Source organism: Adiantum capillus-veneris, chromosome 15 (assembly GCF_014529385.1).
Source record: "Adiantum capillus-veneris isolate H3 chromosome 15, ASM1452938v2, whole genome shotgun sequence".
Classification (NCBI taxonomy): domain Eukaryota; kingdom Viridiplantae; phylum Streptophyta; class Polypodiopsida; order Polypodiales; family Pteridaceae; genus Adiantum; species Adiantum capillus-veneris.
In genome coordinates, this window is record NC_140945.1 from 88,896,545 (window position 1) to 88,913,702 (window position 17,158).

General features: G+C 42.3%; 1 pseudogene; it reads left to right on the forward strand.

Annotated features, from left to right (window-relative positions):
- The first annotated feature begins 5,839 nt into the window (after window positions 1-5,839).
- LOC147441032 (uncharacterized) lies at window positions 5,840-15,711 on the forward strand (annotated as a pseudogene).
- The last annotated feature ends 1,447 nt before the right edge of the window (window positions 15,712-17,158 follow it).

Consider the following 17,158-nt stretch of genomic DNA (forward strand, 5'->3'; position numbering starts at 1 on the left):
TCCCCCCTTTAAGTGTGTCACTATCTCAGGTCAATTCCCTTCCCTCTTCTCTTCTACTCTACTCTATTGCAAGTGATTTTGAGCCTGTGTTGGCAGTGGCATCGGTGCACCTCACGGTTGTGTGTGCAAAGAGAGAGAGAGAGAGAGAGAGAGAGAGAGAGTTGTTTGTGTGTGGAGAACAACGACAATTGATGGCATTTATGTGTGCGTGTTGATTGGTGGTCTCTTTGAGTGCTAGTGCATCAATTTGAGTGCAAGTGTGCATTTTCTATATGTAGGTGTGTCGTTTGAAGGTGTATTTTGAGAGGATAGGGGTGCTATGAATACCCTGGGCTATAGAGAGGCAATTTTGTGTGTGTTGGACGTGTTCCCCTTTCACCTTCTCTAATGTGTGCATACCTTGCTAGGAAGGCGAGGTTTGAGATGTGGAGTTGTTGCATATCTTATCATGTATTAACATGCCTAATTTTCTTACATAATGTAAAAATGCCAAGTGTGGCAGACTCATTTTTTCTAGAAACTTCAATGCATGCAATCTCAACCAGAAATAGAAGTTTTTGTGTGTGATCGTAAAAGATGTGTCCAAAGTGTTTGCCAAGTGAAAAATGAGGCTCAACATGAAATTTGATCCAAAGGATTTTGCCACAAATTTAGGCACTTTTCCTAGCTCGTTAGAACATTTTACAAACAAAAGGGGCATTTTTTGTCAGAAAAGGGCTAAAATGGTCATAAATGGTCCAAAATAGCCCAAAATTAGCAAAAAGGGACTCAAAATGTCACATCAATGACAGTGCTATTGTTTCCCAAGCTTTGTTTGATTTTTTAGAGCCAATAATGAGCTATTTTGGACATATATCAAAGGAGATACAACCTTTACAAGCCAGGGTCCTAGTGTAGTCCTCTGCTACTTCCACAGCATATTCTAAGCTGTGAGGCTACCAATTAGGGTTTCCCTCCTCAAATAACCACATATGCTTCTCTATTCAAGTTTTGAAGCTTCCATTAAATGATCAAAGCAAATAATTAAAGCCTTAATTAAGGTTTTTATCAAGGCGAAAGAGAACTCCATCTATGCAATTGAAAGAGGCTAAACCTAATCTTCACACATGCAAGAATTTTGAGTTAATCTTGGTTCTTATTCAAACTAAAGCTTTCATGGCTTGAGTTTTTTCTCATTTTAAGTGTGTTTTTTGCTTTGAATCTTCTACTAGTCGCTTGATTTTGATACGAACTCTCACAAATAGAGGCCCGACGCTTTCTAGTGCACTTTGCACTGCTTGACAACATGATAGTTTGCATGCAATTAAAGGTTATGCTCTTGTCTCTTCAAAATTGGCGTGGCAATTTATTCTAGGATATAAGGTGAATTTTCTTTTCTTGAAAGCTTTTTTGGAATGATTTACTCCGTCCTTTAAGATTGCATTAATGTGGTTATTGCCTTGTAACCCATTCTAAGAGGGTGGTGTGGTGAGAGAGCTATGGTGAGAGGGCTCCTGTGACCTTAAGACAATGTGGGGTTTGCAACAAAACCAAACCTAAGTGTTTGTGACTTGAGTCTCATCAAAGCTCTACGTACATGTGGACCGAGTTTATAAAAGATTCCTTCGTGGTCTCTATCTTTCTTCCTCTCCGGAGTCATCTTTCATCTTAGTTCGCATTCAAAACTAAGTGGTGCCCCTTTGAATAGTTTAGGGTTTGGTTATAGTTTTGTTGTCTTGGTTGTGTTTGTATTGTGCCCCAACACAATGACAGCTTGATGAAATTCTGCAGGTAAGCTATTTAGCAAAACAGCTATGAGATCTTCATCTTGCACTGTGGCCTTAACAATGATCCTACAAAGTATGTGATATAGCCATGGAGAGGGCATTATCCAGGCTTGGACTCCAAGACAATTTTTTGGGCTTAAGACTACTCCTTTTTTGCCTACATAAGGCCTTGAGCTCTCTTTGAAGCGATTGTGAATCATTACATTATGTTGTTATGAGAAACCAAGAAGCATTGGATTCTCATTAAAGACTCTGTCACCCCAAAAAAATAAGTATAGCACGTGAGTTCAAAATAAGGGTTTTTTTTTAATAACATAATTACATTTACAAAAAGGGGGTTTTTATTACATTTTGGAAAAAAATGACCAATTTTTTAAAAAAAAGGGATTTTTTTTTATCTCAGAGAAAATGTAAGTATAAGAGTTTTTTAATATCCTTTGAATGTACATGATATAAGTGATTTCTTATAAGTATTACGACCCCCCTCCCCCCTCCTTGGGATTGTCCCCCTAGCTAGATAGGGCCACATACATAATCATTTGTGTTCTCCAAAAGACAGACACACACACACACACACACATATTCATCTTATATAACAGCTAAGAGAGAGCATTAAGATGGGTCTTGCATCGTCTTATTAAGGCCTCTACAACTATTCACCTTAATATCTTGAATGTATAGGGTGGATATTATCCATTTCCTTTCTCTTTAAATCAGCATTATAAAATCATTGAATGTCCTAATCATAGGTTGAAGTCATTGTGCTCTTTCCAAGAGAGTTTCACAACTTGGCCAAAATGAGTAGAATTCAGAACTCAAGTTGGTGGCTCCTTGCTTCATTAATAACATCTGTAAATGTTGTAAATATAGCCTAATTGAGCCTCCATCTTATAGAATGCACTGATAAAGAAGAGCATTATTTTTAGAATATACTATCTCTAAACGTGTATTTTGTTATTTTCTCTATGGTCAATTTGAGGTTATGCCTTTGTGAGGGCTTGTGGCCTACTTGAAAAAGATATCGTTATTTGGGTCAAGCTTCAATCAAGGGGGGGGGGGGGGGGGGGGGGGGGGGTTGTTTGGTCTTCGCCATTTGTGGCTTTCAAAGAGGCAAAGATCAAAACAAAAGTCAACTTAACACCATGGATTTAGTTGGACCTGCATTGGCCTCGTGTGTTGGCTTCCATTCCATGGGCATTAGACCCAAGATTATGGCCTTTTGAGGTTATCCTATATAGTAAGAGTACTTGAGGAGGTGCGTCCCTTACGGTGTATTTTTTATGGAGTTCTTTGTGCAAAGGATATGCCGGGGCTGTTTGTAACTTTCTGTGATTAATGCAATTCAAGCTCAGTTAAGCGCTTAAAAAACAAATAAGATATGGGTCTATGTTGCAACCCATTAATTTATTAATGGGCAAGATTCCTCGCCGCCGGTGTTAGCCTAAGCAAAAGTCGGCTCGCGCGCAGTTCCCACGTTGTGTGCCATTGCACAGCAAGACGACGCTTGCGCATCACTGGTCGTGAAAGACCATTCTCGCAAGGCGTCCATCGCCACCTCTTTGGCACCAACACCAGCTCGGACCCTGACATTCCCCACCTGCTCGCAGCCCAACAGTCCCCACCTGCATTGCACAGAGGGACAGTCCGCACCTGTGATGCACGGAGGGACCTCCTCGACTCTCACTTTGTTCCTCATCTGTAGCACGCTTCCTTCGGCTCGCGCTGCCCTGTATTGGCATGCCATTGTTGGCCCCCCACCCTGGGTGTGCCTCGTCTGTAGATCTGCCCGCTCCTTCTCAACTCATCATTCCATCCTGCCTCGCTTGGCCCCAATCACAAGCTGTCGTACGAGTCACATGTCTCGCTGTGGCGTCCCTCGCCAATGTTGTGCTCCGCAGCTCCTCATCTCTACCATGGGAGAGATGTGCATGCCAGTATGGCACACAGCGCAGGGTCAACAACGCTTCAAACCGAGTAAGAGAGAGGCAGATCTCTCCCGCCTGCAGACCTGCAGCACGCACCTCGGAAAATCGTACCTCATAAATGGAGGCTTTTCAAAAAATATCGCAGTTCTCTCTCTCTCAACATCTACTGACACACGTCCTCTCTCTCTCTCTCCACGTCATTGCACTTTCCTTTTGCTTCGCCTTTGCTTACAAAAATTGTGGGCACATACTGGGCTTTTGAATCATTCAAAGTATGTGAGTATTTCTATTTTAAAAAAAAAGATTATGGACTTTGATTTAGATACATTGGGCTCCGCATCTCTTTTCTCCATATAGTACGGCCGACCGCCTTCGGTGGCCTCTCTCTCTCCCCCTCTCCCCCCTCTTTATCGCATGCAAAGGGGCTTTTTTAGTTTTGGACTTTTGCGACACGTGTAAAGGGCTCCCCCTTCTACCATATTATGTTAGTAGATTATTGGAGTCTTGGACGAAAATGCCAAGGTAGCCTTTTAGCTAACCCAAATCGATAGCATTGTTGAAGGTTAGTATGTACTAGTTCTCCAAAAAATAACGGCTTTCTTCTCTCAATGAAAGCATCTCATTTGAGTGGGTCATATCCAGAATCAAATTCGATAGTTTTGAACTTTTGCGACATGTGTACAGGGCTCCCCCTTCTGCCATATTATGTTAGTAGATTATTGGAGTCTTGGACGAAAATGCCAAAGTAGCCTTTCAGCTAACCCAAATCAATAGCATTGTTGAAGGTTAGTATGTACTAGTTCTCCAAAAAAAATAAAGGCTTCCTTCTCTCAATGAAAGCATCTCATTTGAGTGGGTCATATCCAGAATCAAATTCGTTTGATGGATTCTTTTGCACTGTGAAAGGAATAGCATCCTAAGTTTAAAAAATGTTGATGCTTAAATTGATAATAATTAAATAGACTATTGAAGAGTTTAGTGTCTATGTGCAAAGGAATCTCAAACTAAGCTAACTATGTCCAGACAGAGCATTAAATGAATAATTAAGCTTCTTGCACAGTCACACGAGGCTTAGTTATTCATTCATCCTTCCAATTAAGCCTTAAACTTCACAAAGTTGGCATAGTTCCAAAGGGTGGACATAGTTATTCATTTAGGCCAGGTTCACACGAACTGGCGGTAGCGGAAAACCCCACGTGTAGACCAATGGTCACCTCGCACTTGGCTATTGGTGTTCAAATGGTGCAATAGCAGAGCCAGTGTGGCGTGCCAATGCATGGCAGAATTTCCTGCCTTCTCTCCCCCCCCCCCCTCCCCCCCTCCTCTCGCCAATTTGACTGACACATCTCCACGTGGTTGTGACCTTCCAATTTAGCCGTTTAAGAACGTTCCCTTCCAAACGTTCACAATTGTGAACGTTTAATGAAACTCTTTAGGCCTATATAAACCCCCCCGCCCCCCTTCCTTCAAATACTTTGTGCATTGGTGGGTAGCTCTTTGAGAGCTTCCATTTTTAATGGACGGAGAGACAGGTAAGACAGGTAAGGTGATATATTGCACCATTTTTTTGTTGGTATTTTAATTATCTTTCTTTCTCATTCAACATGAATTCCTTACCTTCTCTTTCTCTTTTTGTAGGCCATTGAAGGGGACGTCACATTCGAAGCGGCAAGGTAACATTGGGTGCCACTCCAATATGCCCATACCTCCCTCCCAACCAGATTACGCTCCCCCCCCCCCCCCCCCCCCCCCCCCCCCCCCTCCTCTCTCTCTCTCTCTCATCGCATACCATTCCTCACCACACATCAAAATGTGCTGATAACTCTCTCTCTCTCTCTCTCTCTCTCTCTCTCTCTCTCTCTCTCTCTCTCTCTAAGGATGGCTCCATCTACAAATTATTACTCTGCTATTATTATCTCTCTAAGGATGGCTCCATCTACAAACTTGTCAATCTCTCTCTCTCTCTCTCTCTCTCTCTCTCTCTCTCTCTCTCTCTCTGTCTGATGGGTACACAAACAAATTACTACTCACCAAGGTTAAATGTGCTCATAATTCCTCTCTCTCTCTCTCTCTCTCTCTCTCTCTCTCTCTCTCTCTCTCTCAACCCAAACTAACCAAGCTATTGAATTGTTTGTGTATGCAAGAGTCATGGACCCATCTCAACATTTGGAAAGCCAAAAGGACGTTGATGACAATGCATCCCAAAATGTATTCTCCCAAACCTCTTACTACTCCTTCACACTGCCCCCTTTCACAATGCCTCCACATGGCTTCACGGCCATGCTAACCTTCTCCATTGCCCTCCTCTCCTTTCTTATTCAAGCCCCCCCCACACTGTGCTCCACCTCTATGCCATAAGCCTATGCATGTAGAGAGTGGCCCAAGCCCAAATTCCTCCTCCCATCAATCTACTAAAGGGTGCACAAAACCATCCACGAAGAAAGTCTTGCACTTGGGTGGAGAGGGTGTGCAAGTGTTGGACGGGTACGCCGCGACGGACGTCAGCATAGCGAGAACTCACCTAACATATAATGTCAACTAAGGACGAAGCTCGACCCGCAGGCGCGTGGAAGCAAGCAAAGGGTGTCAACCTCTACTCGACCGACTAATGACTACTTCCTACAGAGATATCAACTCTACATGCCATCAGTTCTGTGAATGTGAGAGTCTCCTATGATGCTACCGCAAGCCAAAAGCCCATTAGACGTTCTCGAAACGTTACGAAACTTGAGGGATATCCTATCAACACCAATAGGCCACTCTCCCTAAGGTCCGTGACCAAAAAAACCTACTCAATATCCTCCGTGCAGAAAACGCGTAGAATGTCTGGCGGGTTTTCGCAGGTCGACGTTTTCGAAAACAAAAGTGCCTAATGTATAGCTCTACTCGCTCTGATCGCGTGGATATGCTGAAATGCAAAAACGGACAATAGTTACTCACCGAAACTCCAAAAGTAGCTCGCAGGTGAATCTGCCAAAACACAGACGAACGCGCGTGATGTAAGCATCAACGCGTAGCTCTCCTCGTGGGCAACACACTGCTGCTCTCCGTTTGCGATTCCGACCACCGTAGCTCCTGTAGCACACACACACACTCTCTCGCAGTCTCCCAACGACACGGAAGATCAGATTTATTAGAAGTCTCTTTACAAAGCTTTAGGTTTTGGCTTATATACTAAGCCTTAGAAAACCTAATGTCCGACCAAAATGACCTTATTTGTCCCTAGGCTTCTATAGAGCTTAATTACAACACCGTGAGCTGGCTTTGCTCATCCAACAAGCATCTGTGGCCTCAATACAATTGCTGACTTAAAATATGAAGTTCCCGTAAACATTGCAAAAGTGGCCGTAATGGCTCAAAATAATAATAACGGGATATTCGATGATGTCCATGAGCTTGTATCTTCACATTACAGCATCTATCTTCGTCTTCATCACTTCATCAACATCTTTATTTGAAATATTTAGAGAATCTTTGAGGAATCTTTATGGAATCTTTGTGGAAGCGTCGTTGAAAGGTTGACCTTTCAACACTCTCCCCCTCCGAAGTCTTGTCGTCCCCAACAAGACCCTATGTCTGCAGTGGCCTTGGCGAGTGGTTCATGTTTTGGTGTTGGTTGAATCTTTTGTTGTTGCAGTTGCTTCTACCAGATGCTTTGTATGTTGTAGAGTTACCTTTTTCTTGTACATGTAGTGTAGTTGAAGCCAGAGCTCTCCCCCTCCGATTGGTTGTTGTAGGGTGAATAGGTTGAGTGAGGTTTGTTGTTGCAGCAAGTATTTATCTTGGCAGCTCTGTATTGTTTGTTCTTTGGGTGTCATCCTGCATGTGTACCTGTAATCTTGAAGCCTTTTTGAATTGTTTCTGGGCCGCTCCCCTTGGATCCTATAGATGATGAGCATGTAGTTGTTTAGGGATTTCGTTGGTCTTCTTTTCTGTGTTTTTATAAGAAAAATAAAACAGTAAAAATAAAATGTGGTGTATATTACAAAATGAAGGTCTTGGATACCTAGATAAGACTAGAGGGAAAAACCCAGTGGGAAAAAAAATGCCTTTAGTCACCATTAAATGTGAGGCTATATTTGATGTAACCGAGTTTTGTTGAGTTAAAGTAGTTATGGCCGTATGGCTACTATTACTGGATATACAGTGGATAAGTGTTAGTAGCTTGAAGTCAGAGTCATTGTTGTTGAGCAAATGCTTATGAAACATGTTACCACTTCGTCATCGTCATTTTGTTGTGTAAGTGCATGGGTGGAACACAAATTTTGTCAAATGCAAATGTCCAATGATGGGACATTATATATGCTTGCACAGATAGATGCATGGGAAACAATATGCGGTGTGAGAGGAGTTTGAATGGGTGCTTCCACGAGTGAACGTAGCTAGAGAAGCAAAAATATATTTGACTTCAAGAGTTGCCGTTACTCACAAGAAGTGTTTCTGTCGACGAGGTTTTCTCCACTCTTCTCACTGTGTTCATGTGCGTGAGTGTTTTCTCTACTACTCTGCCACTCCACCATTTAAAATAGTAGACTTCGACTCTTATGCTTACCTATCCAGCATGAGCTACGCAATTTTACAATTTACTCAACTCTTCCAGCTTGAGCTATAATCTAAATATCTAGACTCATAGACCACAAAAAATATTAAGACATGAAGCTTGGGTCTGGCGCTTGCTCATTTTGTGGCTCAGCTGCCCGACTCTTGACTCTTATGCCATGATTTTTATGGCAACTTGACTTACTGTCGGGAGCTTTCGACGAAGAATAGGTGTTGAAATTCAAAACTCCCATCCTCGAAGAGAGGATTTGTAAAGGACCATACTGGCAATATTGGTTTCTTTTGCCATACCTGGGTGACCTTGGTTGTCAAAATTTCTTTTTGTTATTGTTGGTCCCTTGGTTGAGAAGATTGGCTCGCTCCATTCCCCGTAACACTTTGTCCATCATGTCTTGACATTTTTTGAGAGCTAGAGATGACTTCAATCTTCTTCGTTATTTGTTGTTCTTTTGGTACCCATTTGTATCTGCATCGTGTGATTAGCCTGTCTTTGCAGATATCCTTTTCCTTGACTGTGACATTGTCCTTGATTTTGCCTTCCGTGAAATTGCGATTATTTTCAAGCTGAAGTCGTTTGCTTGAAGAATGTTCACCTGGCGTCTTTGGTAGCCAGATTCTCCGATTTCCTTCATAGTAACCTTGTGCTTGAAGGATTGTAGATGGCACTTCCCATGATGTTTTTGATGTCGTATTGAGATGTACAAGAGTGCCATTTTTGGGATTATTTATCGATGAAGTCCTATGTTGGTATGAAGGCCAGTTGGATTTGAAATTTCCTGCATCCCTTTGGCGAGCCTTGTTGGTTGGTCTCCTTTGGTGATATAAATATGAGCTTTGTTGCTTTTGGGGACGCTTTTTGAAACCTTTATCCACCACATAGGCCGAGGTCTGTGGTTTTGGTAACCAAAGTTTCTTTTGACCCTCATAATAGCCTTGATGTGCTAAGCTGTAGTGGGAGGCTATCCATCCCATGTGTTTACCTTTCGTCAATCGGCTAGGCTCATTTACCCATATTGGGTCCTTGACCTTAATTTCTTTAGCTTTGATGTAGACCTTTGAAGATTTTTATCGACGATGATCTCGCAATGTAGGGTATTTTGGTTGAAAGATTTTCTTTGGAGTTTGTCTTTCATGTGGAAGCATGTGGTCAGTTGATGTCGAAGCTCTGTCTTGAACTTTTCGGGGCTGGATTGAAGACTCTTATTTAAGGGGCTGCTTCTGTTGGTAGGACATTTGTGGGCTGATTTTGGCTTTGCCTTTGTCGAAAGCCGATAATCTTGGAGCAATAGTAGGCTAGATTTCTTGACAGCTAGTCGTGATGACCATTGTTGAAAATCCAGGTTCTTCTGCCAATGTTTTTGCCTAGTGCTTGGACAAAATCAAATGTGTATTCATTTTGGAGGAATCCACCACTAGGAATTTGTCTTTGATTACCTTTGACCGTAGTTTAAGGGTAGCTTTCGCAATCCCTAAACTTGTGACGGCTATTCCATGTGATATAGGAACCTGTACCTGAATTTCATACAGTTCTGGCTTACCTAGAAGTAACCATAGCCCATAAGACATGACATTAGTCGTGGCAGTGCAGTCCTTTGTTGAGTTTGAACTCCCACCATCCGAGAGAGTTTCATATCTGATGTTGGCATCTGTTTAATGCCTGATGATATGACTTCTTGTGCTTTGTTAAGTAGCTCTTGAGACCGAGCTAGTTCTTTTTGAAGTTGTGCTATCTTCATAGGTGATACTTCCGTCGTATTCCCTGTTTGTGCAATTTGGTGTGTTTGATCTTTGTCTTGTGCTAGTGCAGTGCACGAGACTTGTGTCGTGTCTTTCCATGTGGTGTCTTGTGTTGTGCCTTGTTGTGTGTCATGTAGTGTGTCACTCATTTGTGTAGTGACAGCCGTAGGTGTCAATTCTTCCAGGTGCGTAGTTAGAGGTAAACCCATGACGAGATGGTATACATTACCACCTTTAGACATGTAGTCTTCTCCTCTTGAGCCAAACGCTTCTGCTGTAAAGTAATGATTGTTTTCTACAGGAACTTCATGACTTGTGACAGCCCTGTAGTATCGACCGTCTTCATCTCCATAGAGGGTACCAAATTTCTGTTTTCCATCTTGTGCTTTGTACAGAAAAATACTTGGAGGATATGCGTAGAGTTCTGTAAGTTAATCCTTGTACAACATTTCTATCTCATTGTCGATGTATTTTCCGTGCCTCATGTAAATTGATCCCAGACAATCTTCCATGAAATTTGGATGTGGGTGTAGTACATTCTTTGCTGTTTCAACTTCCACATATTGAGATGTCCGAGTTTCCTCTGTATCTTTCTTTGTCTTGATGTGCAAATTCCGATTGACATCCTCATAGCATGGCAGTCCTTTGTAGTATCCAATCAGATAGATCCGAATTTGCTCTCTTGTAATATCTGTGGATGTACTTGAAGCTTCTTCCTGACTGGTCTGATTCCTTTGAGACGCCATTGCTTTCATCTTGACTCCCTTGTTGTAGTTGTTCAGTGATAGCTCTAATTGCTTGCCTCAATGCTAATAAAAATTATTAGCACCCTTGTGTCGGTCTTTTTCGCTTGAGGTCCTTCAGCTTTTGTGGATGCCTTAATCTCTGAGTTTTCTGAATTGGGCTTTGCTTGCACTGCTTCAACTTCTTACCTCCCTTGCTTGCCAAGACTGATATTGTCTTGTCTGGCTTCTTGCTTTTCCTAGAGCTTTTTAGCAGGCCTCGATCTAGTGGAAGCACTGTGATAAGTTATGCAACTTACCACTATACTACAACGACTGCTCCCTTTGTAGCGATTCTTGAGTCGAGCTAACCTGTGTTCACTTTAGCACACAATCTACAAAATTCTATTTAGTTGGAAAACTTTTTTCACAATGAATGCAAAATTTCTTGATGTACCTTTGACGGCCACACTTGTTCCGTGAGCTCGGAAGTGACTTTCAAGTTCTCTTTTAGCTGAACTAAACTTAAGCTAGCACAAGAGAATTATGCACAAGTCGCAAAGATTTGCTAGCAAAAATCTTGTGTTAAAGTTCTCCAAAACTTGCGACTGCTGTTGCAAAATCAAGAGTCCTTGTGTGTGGTCTTACTGCTACAAGATTTGTGTATAGACGTACACTAGGCCGTAGTTAACTTTTACACCTTTCCACGGGTGACCAATGGTTTTCCCAAAAGATAATTTCAATCTGCTAACTTAGCAATCTTCAAAACCCGTGACCGTTTCCTCACAATTCTTTCGAACTGTTGGTTTTAGACACCCCTGACTTCCGGATGCATTTTGAGGCCTTAAACGACGTTTTTTTCAAAGTTGACCTAAATGGTTACTATAGGCATGCATTTAGTTCAAGTTCTGCTCTAAGATCTGTAGAGTCGCGCTCAGGCTACGTTTCGATATAAAAACTTTTCCGATCCGATACCGTTTGTGAAAGTTATGGCCAAAACAGTGAATTGCAGTTTAGAATGGTCAAAATGAAAAGAAGATTTGGGATCTCTGTGACACTGTGAACACTCCTGTATGGTCAAAATTACAGCTGGAACCTAAAACTAGCCTAGAGACATCCTACGCGTAGGATGTCTATATGCTCATAATTTAACAAAATTTGGTCCAGAGACTCCCCTTAAGTCCAGCAACACATTGGTATGCTCAGAATTTCATTTGGACCTAAAAATGGCCTTGAGACATCCTATGCGTAGGATGTCTTTTTGCTCAGAATGACTTGAAATTTTTACCCTAGCTTCTCCTTGATGTGCTGATCACAGTGGTGTGCTCATAGGTTGGTTTGGAGTCCTAAATCAAGCTGGAGACATCCTACGCGTAGGATGTCTAACTGCTCAGATTTTGTCCAGACTTGATCCCAAGATTCTCCTAGTGCTCAGCAACCCAATGGTATGCTCAAAATTGAATTTGGATGCCAATAGGTCAAGATTTGGGCTGCATAAGCTTCTAGTGTACTCCAATGTCTGACAATTCTTGTCTTTGCTTGGTAGATAGGCCAAACAAGGTCCAAATTCACTTTTGAAAAAAGTTCTGGAATCCTTGAGAGACTGGGAAACTCCCTATATGGCCAAAGTAGAATTTTGACCACTTTATGACCCTGGAGACATCCTACACGTAGGATGTCTTTTTGCTCTGTTTGAGCTCAAACTTGCACTGTACCTTGCCCTTGATGTGCTAAGCTCACAGCTACTTTTACTTTTTGATTCTGACACCTATAGGTTGGTCAAATGATCAAGAATCACCTCCAGAAGCCTGATGTCTGTTCTGATGAATTCCCAAGTCAAATCAACTCCAATTTGGACCAAATTTTCCTACGAGGCTTATCTAAGGCTATATGATAGCATGGTATGGTCACAAGAGAATTTTGGTCTCTGAATCATGCAGTAGACATCCTACGCGTAGGATGTCTTTTTGCTCAGAATGAACCCAAACTTGGACCAAAGATTCCCCTAGTCTTCAGCAACCCCCTGGTATGCTTAGATTTGAGTTTGGAGGTCAAAAGACCCCAAAACTAGCTACTCTTGCCTTTTTCAGTCAAAAATGCTAAAGTCTGTTCAATCTTCACTTTCACTGACCCAATTGAGATGAAATTTATCACATGCACTCAATACAACATTTAGAACATGCCTTTGGAGTCATCCTATGGTTTGGTTTTAAAATTAGGCCTTGGACACAATTTGGGTAGGATGTCTGGCAATTCTCGTCTTTTTGCTTTGATCTGTCAAAATTTGGTCAAATTTCCACTTTCCATGTGAAAATAGGGTAGAACCTACCTTCTAAACACAGTGGTAACCTCATATTTTCAAAAAAGTGCCCAGATCACCCTGTAGACATCCTACGCGTAGGATGTCTACTGCTTACTTTTTCAGACTGATCTGTCCCTGGTGCTTCCTTATACTCTCAGCAAGTACAAGTATGCTTCACAATTGCAAAAACATGCAAAAATCACTCAATTAAGCCTTTTCTGAAATTTTGTGTTTTCTAACTCCGCCTTTTGGCTTTTGGTCAACAAAAATAGGGAAACTCAAGTCAATATGTTACTAGGGTAAAACCTACCCTTCTGAACCCACTGGTAACCTCAGTTTTCCCAAATTCCCTGCCAAAAGTTCCCTGGAGACATCCTACGCGTAGGATGTCTACTATCTTAAAATGCAATTTTTTTCTAGCAGTAGTACTCCCTATGCTCTGTAGAGCTCTCTGCAATAATCACAGAAAATTTTGGACTTCAAATCAACTTCCAAACACAATTTACCATCTTTCCTACTTAGCGTTTTCCACTTCTCTGATGAGCCTAACAGCAAATAAGACATGCATAAAGTACTCTAGATCAGCAATCAAGATATCCTACTTACCCTACTTCTACTCATCAATGTGAGATGGTGATTTTTATGTCTTGGTTGCTTCCTAGCCTCACACGGACTCTCAAGTCAACCTACCACCACATCTACCACTCCAACTCCTACTCTCTACACCATAACCTACTACTACCTAAGACGGAAGATCCAGGCCAGACACACGCTCCCTAGACTCCTCCTAAGACCTAGAGATTCCACCACCCTCTGATCCTATCTAAATGTAAAATAGTACTCTGGCAAGCCAAAGGGACCTCTATCCTCAAGGACTAGTCTCGGTCACCTACTTAGGGCTCTCGTCCCCGGCAACGGCGCCAATATTGGACGGGTACACCGCGACGGACGTCAGCATAGCGAGAACTCACCTAACATATAATGTCAACTGAGGACGAAGCTCGACCCGCAGGCGCGTGGAAGCAAGCACAGGGTGTCAACCTCTACTCGACCGACTAATGACTACTTCCTACAAAGATACCAACTCTACATGCCATCGGTTCTGTGAATGTGAGAGACTCCTATGATGCTACTGCAAGCCAAAAGCCCATTAGACGTTCTCGAAACGTTATGAAACTTGAGGGATATCCTATCAACACCAATAGGCCACTCTCCCTAAGGCCCGTGACCAAAAAAACCTATTCAATACCCTCCGTGTAGAAAACGCGTAGGATGTCTGGCCGGTTTTTGTAGGTCGACGTTTTCGAAAACTAAAGTGCCTAATGTGTATCTCTACTCACTCTGATCGCGTGGATATTTTGAAATGCAAAAAAGGACAACAATTACTCACCGAAACTCCAAAAGTAGCTCACTGGTGAATCTACCAAAACACAGACGAACGCGCATGATGTAAGCATCAACGCGTAGCTCTCCTCGTGGGCACCACACTGCTGCTCTCCGTTTGCAATTCCGACCACTGTAGCTCCTGTAGCACACACACACACTCTCTCACTCTCTCGCAGTCTCCCAACGACACGGAAGATCAGATTTATTAGAAGTCTCCTTACAAAGCTTTAGGTTTTGGCTTATATACTAAGCCTTAGAAAATCTAATGTCCGACCAAAATGACCTTATTTGTCCCTAGGCTTCTATAGAGCTTAATTACAACACCGTGAGCTGGCTTTGCTCATCCAACAAGCATTTGTGGCCTCAATACAATTGTTGACTTAAAATATGAAGTTCCCGTAAACATTACAAAAGTGGCTGTAATGGCTCAAAATAATAATAACACGATATTCGATGATGTCTATGAGCTTGTATCTTCACATTAGAGCATCCATCTTTGTCTTCATCACTTCATCAACATCTTTATTTGAAATATTTATAGAATCTTTGAGGAATCTTTATGGAATCTTTGTGGAAGCGTTGTTGAAAAGTTGACCTTTCAACAGCAAGAGATTGCACCGATGGCTCCATCAAAGAAAGCGAGGGTATCCAAGAAGAAGGGCATTGTGGAGCTCGAAGATGACGGAGACATCATCCAAAAATCCAAGGGTCAATGGAAGGACATATGGGTTGACCAGCTTATCCATGTGAGGGGGGGTATGCACGAGGAGTTCAACAATCCTCAAAAGCAAGGGATCAATCTATGGGCGAAAGTGTCTGCACGATTGGCCTCCACATACCATGACTTTGATAAAGATAGCAAGACATGCCACAAAAAGTGGGGCTCTGTACTTGGCCAATATAGGCTCGAAAATACACATAATGCTACATCTGGCAATGATAGAAAATACACACATAAATGGTATGATGTGGTAAATGAGTACTATCATGATAGGGCCTCTATGAACTGTGTCAACCATGCCTCCTCTACCACACACAAAAATACTAAGATGAGTGAGGTACCAGGCGAAGAAGACTCCAAAGCCTCCCAAATCAAAATTCAAGCCACAACCACCACCAATGGCAAGCGGTCTACTCCACAGGTCGAGGAAACTTTGGCACAAATGGCGGACACTGGTCGAGCTTTACTTGACCACTTGAAAGATAACTCCAACCGACAAGAGTCACTTGAAAACAAGCGCTTGGACTTGCTGGCTAGCTTTCATGACACCATGGAAGGGTTCTTAAAGCATGGCAGTAATGACAGCAACTGACGAGCTACTAACTAGTGAAGCCTATGGTCTTCATAGATTGAATCCTTTCTTGTCTCTATGTTCTCGTTTTTAACGTATGTGATGACTATGGATTACTTCATTTTCTTTGGAAGTAAGCGTATTGTGTACATGCAATGCTTTGTTTTCGTTGACTATGTTACATTGCTTGTGTAAACCTACAGGATAGGATTCTGATGTCTAGAGAGATGGTGCTTCATTGTGCTTGGCTATGCTCTTTAGCAATTGAAAAACTACTAAAGAATGGACCCAACCAAAATGATGTGGCCTTCTTGCAAACATGGTTGCATTTAATCCAATGTATGGGCCGATCGGTCAACCTCAACATTGGTAGAAGACAAGGTCACGTGCATAGGAAAGCTTGGGCTTATGCTCGGCCCCAAAATTTTCTTGATGACTTTCTTCTAAAGTCCTAATCAGATAGCATGTTCAAGAGATGCCTTCGAGTCAACAAGGATACCTTTTGTTACATTTGTGGAAAGGTGGCTCCTTTCATGTCAAAGCGCGTCACCAACATGCAGAAAACCATCGATCTTCCGACGCGTGTGGCGATTGCTATGCTCAGATTATCTTCTGGCACATAGTTGGAGGTCTTAGGTGACTTGAATGGATGTGCTAAGAGCACAGCATGTGGCATAGTCCTTGATTTTTTCAAGGCCATCATGAATTCAGGTCTCAGAGATATCTACATTCGTTGGCCTTCTTCATCTCGCTTTGAGAAGCTGGCTAGTGAATTTGAAGCCCTCCAAGGAATACCTTATCTTGTTGGTGTTATTGATGGTTCACATATTCCAATCATTGCACCAAAGGAGAACCATGTGGATTACTTCAACCGAAAAGGGTTTCATTCTATTTTGTTGTAGCTAACAGTGACAGCAGATTGTGCAGTATGGAACTATGATGTTGGATGGGCAGGGTCAACCCATGACTCCCTGAACTTTACTCGCAGTGAGTTGGGTCAAAAATGTGCTAGAGGTGAGCTTGGGAATTATTGTTTGGTGGGTGATTGTGCTTATCCAGCTCGACCATTTATGTTGGTGCCCTTCAAAGGGTGCAAGGAAGGCTTATCGCGCAAGAAGTTTCACTGGAACCTCATACAATCTAGCACAAGAATGCAAGTGGAGCGCGCATTTGGTATGCTGAAGGCAAGGTTTTGCATCTTGTTAAAGAGATGTGACATGGATCTACATCACGTGCCTGATCTGGTGGTAGTGTGCCTTGTGTTACATAATATTTGTATACGACATGGTGATGCTTTTGATATGGAATGGGTGCATGAGGCAGAAGCTACCCTACTGATTGGCAATTCACTTGAAGAAATCCAAAGAACTGCAACAAGCTCTACGGTGGAAATTCAAGCTCTCCGTTCCACAAGGGCAGAGGATGCAATTGAGCGTGCTTAAAGAGGAGATGAAGGAGGTGTTCAAGA